Source organism: Eschscholzia californica, unplaced genomic scaffold, assembly GCF_041429995.1.
Source record: "Eschscholzia californica isolate CP2 unplaced genomic scaffold, dmEscCali1.0.p SCAF_1, whole genome shotgun sequence".
In the NCBI taxonomy this organism is placed as follows: Eukaryota; Viridiplantae; Streptophyta; class Magnoliopsida; order Ranunculales; family Papaveraceae; genus Eschscholzia; species Eschscholzia californica.
In genome coordinates this window covers 29,278,734-29,291,050 of record NW_028238198.1, presented here as the reverse complement: position 1 = coordinate 29,291,050, position 12,317 = coordinate 29,278,734, and the positions used below count along the sequence as shown (strand labels likewise).

The 12,317-nt window shown below is 35.3% G+C and overlaps 1 long non-coding RNA gene across 1 annotated transcript; it reads right to left on the bottom strand.

Moving 5' to 3' along the window:
* Positions 1-1,797: 1,797 nt before the first annotated feature.
* Positions 1,798-11,771, bottom strand: LOC147565855 (uncharacterized). The gene is made up of 3 exons (XR_015230304.1): positions 11,627-11,771; positions 7,705-7,907; positions 1,798-2,485 (listed from the first exon to the last, which is right to left on the bottom strand). It is a non-coding gene; the product is annotated as an uncharacterized LOC147565855 (long non-coding RNA).
* Positions 11,772-12,317: the final 546 nt, after the last annotated feature.

Here is a 12,317-nt window from a genome sequence, read left to right as displayed (position 1 = left end):
ATGATAGTGCATAATACTTTATGAACATTCACATCGGAAGATTTTGAAGAGATGGAGTTCATAACAAATCTCCTGTAATCGAGCTCATGTTAGTAATTGATCTTTCATTGGGAGTAATATCTCTCCCCTTATCTCTCCTTGATAGCAAGATGTCTCCCTTAATATTGATTAATGTCTCCTTATTAGTATTTGACCTCATATTGTATCTATAACTAACATTACCAAAAATTCAATTAAGTCTTGAATTGTCAACCTACATGCCACTGCTTGTGAGCCATATTATAAACATAATCTTTCTTAAAACTGATATGGAAGAAGATTTAAACAGTTCCATACTTCTAATTGAAAACAATTCTCCCATTACAATTACATCTAGTCCTAATTTCCTATAGTAATCCGTTTCCAATTACAAAAACATTTCCGCCCATTACTACTAGTATAAAAACACTTGTCCGGATCCAATTTCAACTTCATCAATCTCAATCAATCTTCTACTCCTGCGATTAAAATTTCGGAGCTTTCTTCACAGTCATGATGAAGAAGTTGTTAGGTTGCTTCTGTGAGAATAGTCCCACATGGGAGAATGGGTAACTAGCAACCAAGAATATAAAGTATAGGTCCTCTCCACTCATTGCCATTTGGTTTTGAAAAGTGCTGATATATGTGAGTCAAGAAAGAAAGAAATGTGAAGTTCCTAAAAGTTATCTATCTTATGCATCATTCAGAGCACTACTTGAACGCTTAGAAAAAGAAAATACTTGAGAGATAACAGTACTGATATATGAGTCAAGAAAGAAAGAAATGTGAAGTTCCTAACAGTTATCTATCTTATGCATCATTCAGAGCACTACTTGAACGCTTAGAAAAAAGACAAATACTTGAGAGATAACAAAAGTTTTCGAAGAAGGATCGATGACTATTACTTCTTGCTCGATCGAGTTGTTTGAACGGAACCTCAAACTTATGAATTAATTCTTTTAAGTTTCCTCCAATATCTCATTGGGTTTAGTAAATATTATTCATTTATAGTCAAACCAGGATAATATTAAAAGACAAATTGAAGAAAAATTACTCTGTATGTAAGATTTTATAATGAGAAATTTTTAAAAGGAACAAAGTTGCCATATCAGTTCCTTGGTTTAATCCCCTACCAAAAAAAAAGTTCCTTGGTTTAACAATTGTGAATCACACCATAAACAAGCAGGCTGGTCATGAATTTCCTGTTGTCACCATAAACAAGCAGGCTGGTCATGAATTTCCTGTTGTGAAACTGTATCTTTTGGTACCAAATCAAACAACTCATAGTTTGCATACTTTAGCGTATCGAATTGGTTTGATTCGATATGTGGGTCTTTTTGTTGTTTTATTCATTGAGATATAGGGTTTTAAGTTCTTTATATTTCACCTTTATCACTTCATTTGAAGCCCTTCATGGCATATATTTCCTTTCATCAATCTAAAAACACAAAGAAATATAATGAACACGAGTTCGGTCTCAGTAGGATTTGGAATTAGGGTTTGACTCCATTAAGTGGACCGAGTAACTAGTTGAACCACTGTGGGGCTTAGTTATTCCGCTAAGGATCAGATCAAGCTCTCTAGAGCCCAAGCAGATCCCTGAGTTACTGGTTAACTGCATAGTGTCAAATATATTGGAAACTCGGATACTGCTAATTTCAGAATTAAGCAGAAACAAATAGGATGCTTAGCTATCGGTTTTGCCCCATACTCTGAGAGTCTAGACCTGCTTGCTTGGAGTTTAAAGTAACAGAACAAAAATCAGTCAAAAACACTCTGTTGAAAGAAATAAGACAAGCAGAAGGATTATAATAACATGTGGATTACATAATACTAGTTCTTCAAACCCTAACTACTACAATCACCACCTATACTGATCTCTCTTTTTATTGCAAAAATCACTTGAAAATTGAGCATCTACACCAAAACCCAAAGTAACCCTTAAACTAAAATCCGAAACCCAATTCATGTTATAACTTCAGGAGCACAATTTCTTCAATGGCAGGGATTTCTCCGATCCTCTTCAAAGTCGACTGGCTTGGTTGTTCGTCCACACCAATTGCCATAACTGCTTGCTTATGAGGAGAAATTCTTCCCGCACTCGTACAACTTACGTTAACATTTTCCTCACCCAAGACACTTCCAACTTTCCCAATCATACCAGGTTGATCTATTTGACTGCACAATATTAGGCTTCCTTTTAAGCTAACATCAACTTCGAACGATCCATTCTCATCAAAAAAAAAAAACTTCGAACGATCCAACTTTAGTTAGATGTGGGACTCCGTCTTTCACTCTTCCTTCTATTTTAACTTCACCGCTTTCGGACATGGCACTGGCGAATTTTGACTCCACGTTAGCAATTTGAACTTAGATGTATCCGAGTGGGTTTTCGGATGAACCATCAAAGAGAATTGTTCTTCTGTGATTCTTAAACCTCTTTGTTTTGCGGTGAAATAGGCATTTACTGTTGAAAGTATCACCATCAAACTCTCCATCTTCTAAAAGGTTCTTTCTAGAGAATTCTTTCTCTAGAATTATCCTTAACTATAAAAATATCTAGTATCTAGATTATTATTTTATTATTGTATTCTAGAAAACTACTTCTAGAATAATGGTTCTACAACTTTCTAGAAGCTTCTAGAAAGTATCTTACATACTCTAGAAATATCCTAGGACTAGTATAAATACCTATGTAACCCTTCTCATTTGATCACCACAAGATCAAGCAACTTGAGAGGTTGTGTATAAGTGAGAGTATATAAAGAGTGAGTGTGGGTGTAGTTAAAAAGAGTGTTTGAGTTGTGAGTCATAAGTCTATAAAGCAAAGTGTTTGTAATTATCTTTGAGAAATAAAAGTATACATTTCAAAGATAAAGTTCTCATCTCAAAGACATTATTTTTCAACAATCTGGAATCAGAGCTAGACAATCAAGGATCGTTCTTTATCCGTTAAGGCTCGCTAAGTGTTATTCAACATTTAGAGAACAGTCTGGGACTGTGAAGAAAATTGGTCTGGGACCAAGTTTGGTAATTTTGCATCATCAAAGCAATGGCGGATCTTGCTAGCTCAACTGGTGGACTCACTAAACTCAACAACAGTAACTACAGATATTGGCAGACACGTATCAAGTCTTACTTGGAAGGACAAGACTTGTGGGAGGTGGTTGGTGGTATCGAAACTACTCCACCAAAAGATAATATTAATGAGCTTAGAAAATGGCGAATCAAAGCTGGAAAAGCATTATATGTGCTGAAGACTACAATCGAGGATGAACTACTTGAGCATATTGAAGACGCGGATACACCTAAGGCAGCATGGGACAGGTTTGCATCCCTTTTCTCTAAAACTAACTTAGCTCGTCTCCAACTCTTAGAAAATGAGTTGATGAGTACCACGCAAGGCAAAATGTCGATCAATCAATATTTTCTTAAAATAAAAAATATTTGTCGAGAGATTAATGAGTTAGATCCAAAGGCAAAAATCGACGAAGATCGGATGAAAAGATTGATTGTTCGGGGTTTGAAACCTGAATACAAGCAAACAATCACAGCAGTTCGTGGCTGGGCCACTCAACCATCTCTACTAGAGTTAGAGAACCTATTAGCTGAAGAGGAGACATTGTCCAAACAAGATTTTGGTCTCTCAACAAGGAATGAAGAGGAGGCACTCTTCAACAACAAGAGTAAAGGAAAATATGAAAGGAAAAACTTTACAAAATATGAAAGAAAGACAGAGAAGTCACATGATACGAGTTTAAGATCAAAGGGAACTCAAATTCCAAAGGAAAAATATCAGTCTACTAAGGGAGATCAAAGACGCAATAATGAATGTTTCAATTGCGGAAAAAAGGGTCATTTTGCCAGAGACTGTTGGTACAAAAAGAAACCATTCGAAGGCAATGTAGTAACTTCGAGTGGTCAAAAAGATAGTAGTGAAGATGAATGGGACTTCCATGCTACTGTGGCGGTAACTGGGTCCGCCCAAGAATCGAGTGCTGGAGAGAAGATAAATCCAAGTACAAATGAAGAAGAGCTAGCAGTAGTTGCAGCATCTGACCCTAAAAGAGTAAATTATGATGAAGATTGGATCGTTGATTCTGGGTGCTCCAATCATATGACCGGTGACAAGAAGAAGCTGTCAAATATGTGTGAGTACACAGGAGGCAGAGTGGTACTTACAGCCAGTAACTCAAGATTGCCAATTGCACATGTAGGAAAGTCAATAGTAAGTTCTCGTCTCAGTCCTCAACAAGTGCAGTTACAAAACGTCTTCCATGTTCCAGGAATGAAGAAGAACTTAGTATCAGTGTCACAAATGACATCATCAGGTAACTATGTATTGTTTGGTCCTGAAGATGTAAAGGTATATCACGACCTTAAAATTTCAGGGACACCAATAATGAAGGGGCAACGACTAGAATCTATTTACGTATTCTCAGCAGAATCAGCATACGTAGATAAGACACGAAAGAATGAGACTGCAGACTTATGGCATGCACGATTAGGACATGTGAGCTATCAAAAGCTGAAGATAATGATGGAAAAATCAATGTTGAAAGGTCTCCCACAATTAGATATTCGAGGAGATACCATCTGTGCGGGGAGCCAATATGGTAAAGCACATCAACTACCATACAAAGAATCAAAGTTCAGGGCTAAGGAGCCTCTGGAGCTAGTTCATTCAGATGTGTTTGGAAAAGTGAAGCAAGCATCCATTAGTGGGAAACAATACATGGTGACCTTCATCGACGATTACTCAAGGTATGTATGGGTATATTTCTTAAAAAATAAGTCTGATGTCTTCGGCATATTTAAGGAGTTTCGAGAAAAGATTGAAAACGAAGTAGGAAAGAAAATTAAGTGCTTACGCACAGATAATGAGGGAGAGTATACCTCCGAAGAGTTCTCAAACTACCTTAAAGAATGCCACATTCGAAGACAACTGACTTGCTCAAATACCCCACAACAAAATGGTGTGGCTGAGAGAAAAAATAGGCATCTTGCAGAAATATGTCGAAGCATGTTACATGCCAAAAATGTTTCTAGTCGTTTTTGGGCAGAGTGCATGAAAACAACTGCAGATATAATAAATAGACTTCCACAAGCAAAGTTAGGGTTTGTATCACCTTATCAGAAGTTGTGGAAAGCTAAGCCTGCAGTAAGTCACTTTAGAGTTTTTGGATGTGTGTGCTACGTGTTTGTACCTGATCATCTACGTAGCAAGTTCGATAAGAAAGCAATACGATGTATCTTCGTAGGATATGATAATGAAAGAAAAGGATGGAAATGTTGCGATCCTACGACCGGTCGTTGTCATACATCAAGAAATGTAGTATTTGATGAAGCTGCAAGTTGGTGGACGACACAACAGATGGTGCTTCCAGACTCCGAGAGCTTAGAAGAAAAGCTCCAAGAAAAGTTAGGAGAAGATAAGCAAAAAGAAGTACAACTTGAGGAAGAGGAGGAACTAAGTCCTCTAGAAGGAATCAGAGACGCTGAACTTAGTCCAGAAAGATTACATAGTCCACGGAAAACTGGGGTACACTCAGAGACTTCAGAAGAAAGACAAACAAATCAACAAAATAAAGAAGCAGAGACAACACTTAGAAGGTCAACCAGGCAAAGAAAACCTAACTCTAAGTATCATAATGCAAATTTAGCCGAGGACATAGAACCGACGTGTTATGAAGAAGCTTCACAAAGGGTCGAGTGGCAGAAAGCAATGGAAGAAGAAATTTCTGCACTGAAGCAAAATCAAACCTGGGAGCTAGTTCCTAAGCCAAAGGATGTGAACCCAATATCTTGCAAATGGGTTTATAAGGTAAAAACTCGTCCTGATGGATCTATTGATAGATATAAGGCTAGACTGGTAGCTCGGGGATTCTCACAACAATACGGACTAGACTATGATGAGACATTTAGTCCAGTGTCTAAGATGACAACCATAAGAGTCCTAATAGCACTAGCAGCAAGTAAGTCCTGGAAGATGTGGCAGATGGACGTCAAAAATGCGTTCCTTCACGGAGAATTAGACAAAGAGATATACATGGAGCAACCAAGGGGATTTGAGAGCAAAGCCCAACCAGCCTATGTTTGCAAGCTGAAGAAGGCATTATATGGATTGAAACAACCCCCGAGAGCTTGGTATGGCAAAATAGCAGAGTTCTTAGTTCAAAGTGGATATTCGGTTACACATGCTGATTCAAGCTTGTTCATAAAAGTACGAGAAGGAAGACTAACAATTATACTAGTCTATGTAGATGATTTAATCATCACAGGAGACGACAAAGAAGAAATCCATCAAACAAGAGAAAACTTATCAGTAAGATTTCAGATGAAGGAGCTTGGAGAATTGAAACACTTTCTTGGGCTTGAGGTAGATCGAACTAACCATGGCATATTTGTCTGTCAACACAAGTACGCCAAAGATTTACTACAAAAGTATGGAATGCAAGATTGCAAGCCTATCTCAACACCGATGGAGCCTAATACTAAGTTGTGTGCAAAAGAAGGCAAGGACCTCACTGACACAACAATGTACCGACAATTGGTAGGAAGTTTAATCTACCTGACACTGACACGACCTGATATAGCATTTTCCGTTGGAGTCGCAAGTCGGTTTATGCAGGACCCAAAAAAGCCTCACTTGGAAGCAGTGAAAAGAATTTTGAGATACGTGAAGGGTACTATTGACTACGGTATTCTATACAAGAAAGGTGAAGCTTGTAAAGTAGTTGGCTATTGCGATGCAGATTATGCAGGAGATCATGACACACGAAGGTCAACTACAGGATATACATTTAGCCTTGGTTCAGGAGCCATATCTTGGTGCAGCAAAAGGCAACCAACTGTATCTCTGTCAACCACAGAGGCAGAATATAGAGCAACAACTATGGCAGCTCAAGAAAGCACATGGCTGATGCAGCTAATGAGAGATTTACATCAGATTGCAGATTCTGCAGTGACATTATACTGTGATAATCAGTCAGCGGTACGCCTAGCTGAAAATCCAGTATTCCATGCAAGAACTAAACATGTGGAGGTACACTATCACTTTATTAGAGAGAAGGTACTTCAAGGTGAGATAGAGATGAGAGCAATCAATACAGAGAACCAGGTAGCAGATATATTCACGAAAGGACTAGGCGTTGCAAAGCTTGGCGATTTTCGAAAGAAGCTTGGTATGACTTCAAGAGCTGAGCAAAGCCAGGAGAGTTGATGTTGAGAGGGAGTGTTGAAAGTATCACCATCAAACTCTCCTTCATCTTCTAGAAGGTTCTTTCTAGAGAATTCTTTCTCTAGAATTATCCTTAACTACAAAAATATCTAGTATCTAGATTATTATTTTATTATTGTATTCTAGAAAACTACTTCTAGAATAATGGTTCTACAACTTTCTAGAGAAGCTTCTAGAAAGTATCTTACATACTCTAGAAATATCCTAGGACTAGTATAAATACCTATGTAACCCTTCTCATTTGATCACCACAAGATCAAGCAACTTGAGAGGTTGTGTATAAGTGAGAGTATATAAAGAGTGAGTGTGGGTGTAGTTAAAAAGAGTGTTTGAGTTGTGAGTCATAAGTTTATAAAGCAAAGTGTTTGTAATTATCTTTGAGAAATAAAAGTATAAATTTCAAAGATAAAGTTCTCATCTCAAAGACATTATTTTTCAACATTTACTAAGTTGACGAATACACTGGATATTGGCCCGATGAGCCCCTTGGTGATCATGGCTCGAAGAAGTCTAGTGTCGAGATCATCAGGACCTCTAGCTGAAGCATAAGTTACCTTCATCTGATTTTACACTGCTTCAACCTGCGACTAACTGCACGGCTAATCTACCAAGCTTCTCTGCCAACTAATGGTGCGAGCTCTGAATGTACCTGTGATCAGGAAAGGAATTTATGAGATTCTTTGTTCTTTTATAATTCATATCTAGTTCATAATCGTCGATTCAACCTTAGAAGCTTTCAGGATCAAGAATCAGTTCTATTGCATTGTCATATTCATTAGTCCGTATACTTTTCAATTTGATTTTATCATATAGAAATATCTAGCGTGGTGGGTGCTATTAGAGGTGGTTAAGAACAATTCACCGAAAGTTTTCTGCTCTTCTCTTTTGGTTTGTTTGTGTTCACACAATGTAGAGCAAGACGAGCAATCATGAAGAAGAAAAAAGAAAAAATGGAAGAGGGAAACAAGAAACAGATTAGAAAGGGCACTTTAGAGAACAACATGAAAAAAAGAGGTCATATTCAGGGGCGGAACCAGGATTTCAAGTTAGCCGGGGCAAACTCTTCCTTGAAGTAATTCGAATTTTCTAACAAAATTTTCTCTATAGATTATCGAGAGCAAAACGACCTATCTCTGTTGCAGTATATCTAGTTACCGACATAAGCACAAGTATGTCATTTTTCCCATTTGTCACTTACAAAAATAAAAGAATATGTAAAATATGATACAACAAGAGTTAGTTTGAGAAATAAAAAAATAGAGCAAAAATAATTGAACGAAATAAAACTATACATTTAGCATATCAATAAAGAAGACACAAATAAAAACTATACATTTAGCATATCAATTATTATGTATTTGGGAAAATGGTTGTTTGGGTTCAAAATAATATCATAATAACAAAAAAAAACCTAGATATTTTCCTATTAATTAAAATGTGCTAAAATATTATAAGGAATGAGACATAGAGTTCAAAATAATATGATTAATTATCAATCAGGTCATTTTCTATTTTTTTTTTCTTTCCCTAAATACCCTTTCTTATTTAATTCACACTCTTTCTCTCTCTTAAAAACCAGATACTGTATATGTTTAGGGTTTTTTCGTTCTTGCTTCACGAATCTTCTTCATCTCGGTTCTTCTTCTTCATCGATTAACATCTTCGAAGTAAACACCTTCTTCTTCATGATGAAGTTGTGATTATAACAAGTAGAGGATTAATCTGCCTTATCCGAATTCGACGAAGTCGAGGAAGATGCGATCACCCTAGGCGAAGCCATTGTTTCTCGTCACTTGTATCCCTGATATGTTCACTCGTTTGCTCTCTCTCTCTAAAATTCTACTTTCTCTTTGTTAGGGTTTCGATTTAAATTTTTTTGTGTCCGGAGTTTTAAAGTAAATAAGTTGTCGAATCTCTTATGTGCATCTGTTGTGTGTGGATTTTACTCAGTTTTAGAGTGAGAAAGAAGACAAAGTATTAAGAGAATATCTATACTGTTCTAATTTCATGTTCAAAACTGTTGGATTTGTGTTTGGGTTTACAAATTCATGGTAAAATAATTCAAATAGGATATGAAGAGAATACCTTTTTAAATAGCGAACTTGTTGATTTAGATGCTAAATGAGATCTAATGGTTGATGCAAGGAATGACTTTTACAGAGTTAGAGATCATGATCAACTATTTGGACTTCAGCTATCTCTGGGTTTGCTCAAAGCCTCAAAATGAAAGAAAATGTAAATGAAGCATTTGGTGGATTAGTAAATGTAAATGAAGGAAAAAAAAAATTCATACCCATTTGATTAAATCTGAGTTTGGATTTGTTGTTGTTGTTGGAAGTTTAGTGGGTTTGTATGCAAAATGTAATCAATTTGATTCGGCAACCAAACTGTTCGATGAAATGACCGAAAGAAACGCAACTTCTTGGAACAATGTTATATCTTGTTATTATCAGAGTGGGAAGTCTGAGAAAGTATGGAATTGTTTGACGAGATGATGATGGGTTCGAGCCTGATTCAGTAATGTTTTACGACTGTTTTCTCTGCATGTCCCAGACTTTCGAATTTGGAAAGAGGAAAAGGAATCCAAGGATTTGATTCAGAAAGGATTTGAGTTGGATTTATAAGCTATACTCTTGTTGGTATGTTCTTTAGTTGGTTTGTTTGAATTTACGAATTGTTTGTTTAACCTTATGAATAATATATGTATAATTTTGTGTGTTCTTAGATAAGAATGTTTGGATATTCGATACAAAAGCGTTCTAGAAGATTGTAAGTAGAGGTGCATTCCGGTTTTTGTAGTCCGAACACTTGAACCTACCTCACCATTTCTTTGAATATAACTGCGTATTTTCATATTCATTTTCAAACATTTAGTTTTTGGTCATACGTGAATCTTCCTATCCGTGCTACTTTTATGTATAAATGGAATTAGAAATTATATACACATATCAAAAAGGTAGATAGATATATCTTCTTTTGTTAAAGTTATGGTTGTCTATTTATATATATGTGCTTTAGTACTAGGTTCTTGAAATCTATCATGGAAAATTGAATATGAAATAGGCATTCTACAGTTCTGAACTAGTTCCACTATCTTCTAGTTCGTATTTGTCTTGAATTGTTTGACTACATGAAGTATCTTGGACTTCAGTTATCTCTGAGTTTGCTCAAAATGAAGGAAAACGTAAATGAAGCATTTGGTGGATTAGTAAATGTAAATGAAGGAAAAAAATCATACTCATTTGATCAAATCTGGGTTTGGATTTGTTGTTGGAAGTTCTTTAGTTGGTTTGTATGCAAAGCTTGCAAATTATATTTGCATTCTATATTTTACAAACACAGTTTTCCGTTTACATTATGCAAACACAGTCTACAGTTTACAATTAATTGAGTTTTGGGATTTTGCTTCAAAGATATGAGACAGGAATTGTTTGGTGGGGTGAAAATTTGTAGGGCTCCGCTTTTGATCTCTTAAGTTTAGATAAGGTGAGAGAAATGATAGATTTCTTTGTAAAGATAGGGACATTCAAGAATGTAAGAGATATTGATTGACATACCATATATCCATTTATACTTGGACTCTTTCTATGCGAGGTTGTTTGTAATTTTTAAAGCTTTTTATATTTCATATATGATCAATTCTTGAGTATCTATTTATTGTAAATATAAACTATTTATTTATTGAATACAATGAAAATTTTGTGAAGATGTAAACGTGTGCAAACTGAGTTTGTAATGTCGCAAATGCAAACTCAATTTGCATTGTCACACATGCAAAGGCAGTTTGCAAAATCGCAAATGCAAATACATGTTTGCAGAACTTGTTTGCAAACGTTTGTTTGCATAACAGATTGCTGCAAACAGTTGTTTGCAGAATAGATTGTGCAAACATGTGTTTGCAGAAAAACGTAAGTGAAAAAACACCATTTTTTTTCTGGGTTTTTTTTGAAAAAAAAAATATTCAAAGTGGATCTTGTTAAAAAGCTAATGAAAAATCATTTCTAAATATATAAATATTATTGAAATCCGACATCTCAAACAAAAGTTATATTGATTTAAAGTTTATAGAAAATAAATGATTTTAGTTACACAAAAAGACAAAAAAGGACAATTTAGTCTTTTTATACTTTTTGACCTGAATAATAATTTTCAAATGTTCTGTGCTTTTCGACTCATTTTTAATATTATTTTGACCTTTCTAGTTATTACCCCTATGTAATTTTTAACTTAATTTCAGTATTCAAGACCTGAGAGTTAGGGTTTAGAATTACTCATAAACCTGATTTTAATGAAACTAAACTATTTAGGAATAGAGAGAAACTAAAATAAATACTAACCCTAATCTGAATTCTTAATTGTAAAACTTACATTTGTCTGATTTCAATCAAACTCTTTACATCAAAAAGTAGATAGATTTACAAACCTATTTCAAGTTTTACAATAAACCCTAAAGAGAGAGAAAGTTGAAAAACTAAAACTTAGAATCAAAGACAAGAAAACAATCTCTCACGGTGAGGAACTCACGCCCAACTTTTCCTCTATAAAACTCGACCAAATTAAATAAATAAATAAAAAAAAAAAAAAAAAGTCAAAACCTCGAAATACCAAATATGCCCTACATTAATCAAAAAATTACAATCATAAACTAGGGGCTAAACAATAAATAACCCTAAAAGATAAACATTAGTACATGTTTAACCCTATTTTTTCATACTAATCCTTTTTCTAACTAAAAACGTATTCCATTATTAATACTATAAAAACTCTTCCCCTGTTCCAATTTCAAAATTATCTTCTACTACTGGTCTGATTCAATTCTCTGTCTTTTCTTCATAGTCATGATGAAGAAATTGTTAGGTTGTTTCTGTTGCATTCATAATAAACCCAAGGAGGTAGTTTCTCCTCCTCCTCTTGCTTCCAAGTTTCCAATTTCTGATGGTTCTGAAAACAAAAACAGAGAAGTAACAGCATTATCTTCATCATCACCAAGAACAACAACAAGGGTATCATCTGGATTATTGGTTCAAAATAAAGTTGAAGAAAAAGTGGTAATATATGT